Source organism: Onychostoma macrolepis, chromosome 16, assembly GCF_012432095.1.
Source record: "Onychostoma macrolepis isolate SWU-2019 chromosome 16, ASM1243209v1, whole genome shotgun sequence".
Classification (NCBI taxonomy): domain Eukaryota; kingdom Metazoa; phylum Chordata; class Actinopteri; order Cypriniformes; family Cyprinidae; genus Onychostoma; species Onychostoma macrolepis.
The window spans coordinates 5,379,487-5,381,318 of record NC_081170.1 but is presented as its reverse complement, the minus strand read 5'-3'; the positions used below and the strand labels follow the sequence as shown (position 1 = coordinate 5,381,318).

The following is a 1,832-nucleotide window of genomic DNA, read 5'->3' as shown; positions in this document are numbered from 1 at the left end:
TGTGTGTGTGTGTCTTATGCCCTGTATACACTGTATGGGTTTAGGCTGCCCCAGATGAAAGATGACCAACGTGAAACAATTGTGGTGATTTCTGTGGTCATGGTTCCTAATCGGTGGTCTTACATTGTACTGTGAAAGAGGTTCAAAGACAACTTTGGTCTTGCAAACAAAGATAGCCTGCGATCATTTTATGGCACTGTTAGAATTTTAGGATAACCATCTCACAGTGTGTTTGCTGCTACAATCTACATCTACTGACTAGCCAATAAAAAGGCAACATGAAATCATGTGTTGATCAACACAACATGGTGCTCAAACTTAAATGCAATGCAGGCGAAAAGAGCAAAAATAAATACTGTTATGTTGGAAGTACTTTATTTACCTCCTTTTTTCAGTACGCATAAAAACCATAATTGAAGCAACTGAAAGTAACGTTTTAATTAAACAAACCATGTTGTTAAATGTCTCTGTTCTGTCCTTAATATACCGTCATTTATTATGCTATACCATGGGACCAAGAAAACTAAGACATTCAGATGGATGGCAAAAAACAAAAACAGGAAAAAAAATTAAAGAAAATGCTACAACACTTAATTTACTGAGGGAAATAAAACATCAATTATAATAAACATACAAACAACTAAGTTTGATGAGTATTTATTAACTTTCACCTCTGATTACTGTCAAACAAGCAAATAGCAAATAGCTAAAACCAGCAAATAGCATGGTACAGAAGCCTGACAAGTACTTTAAATTAAGGTTATTTGATGATTGTTAAGAGACAAAGTGCTGATCTTTTAGACGTAAAACAGAATTATAGTAATAATCATGTTACAATTATGATAAACATATGTAAAGAAAGTAAATGAATTAACATTTAAATCATCATGGAGACAAAGCAATCAGTTGCTGAATTATTAGGTGCCATGTTTCCAACTGATCTTATTTGTAGTATATGACTTCTTCATCATAAACAAATTGGCCATTCTTCTGCACTACTCTCCGGCAAGAATGTCTTGGAACATTAGGTTGCTCACCATGGAAGAATGCTTGTATCAGATTTGCAGGGTTCTGCGAATACTGAAAGATAAAGAAAACAGGGTGGTTTGATTTTCATAGTCATACAGATTAGCATACTGATAAAACATATGGCATTATTTGGTTTTAAATAAAGGACATTGAAATTTTTTTTTGGTATTTATTTTTACTAGGCATTTTGAATTTGCACTGCATTGTATTGTGTTTTAGGGTTAATGGAAATGTCTGTACAATTCATATAGGCCTATATATTGCAGTGTATATGTGACATCTCTCAGTTAAATTCCTATTAAGCTAATTTTAAAACATACTTCACTGTTTATTAAGGAAATATTTGGGATATATACTTGAGATAGTCACCACTGATAAGCTATTACTAAATATAATGTGGAAACTTTAATTTTCTGTTAAGCTGCTATGCAACGATTTGCATCGTGAAAAGCGCTATACAAATAAACTTGAATTGATTTAAACTTGAATTGAATATACTATTACCTGTACAACAGGCATCTGTTCATCTTCATCATAATCATTAACATAGACAATCCGTTGTTCTCCGTTCCTTTAATATTAAAAAGTCATGTAAGTAAATTAGCTCAGTAAACAAATGAAACAAATTGTTCATGGTCATTGTTCTAGAGACAGAATGTACAGACAATTATAAAAACCTTTAATTTTTCAAGTGATTAATGTATCCACTGATGCATGTACTAACCGAATAGCCATTTGATTGCAAGTACATTGGTGACGATGGCTTATTGTTGCAGATGTTTTGTAGTGTGTGGTAAGCAGGC

At 32.7% G+C, this 1,832-nt stretch overlaps 1 long non-coding RNA gene across 1 annotated transcript; it reads right to left on the bottom strand.

Moving 5' to 3' along the window:
- Positions 1–735: 735 nt before the first annotated feature.
- On the bottom strand, positions 736–1,832 carry LOC131521176 (uncharacterized). Its single transcript, XR_009266220.1, has 3 exons — positions 1,754–1,832; positions 1,534–1,600; positions 736–1,080 (listed from the first exon to the last, which is right to left on the bottom strand). It is a non-coding gene; the product is annotated as an uncharacterized LOC131521176 (long non-coding RNA).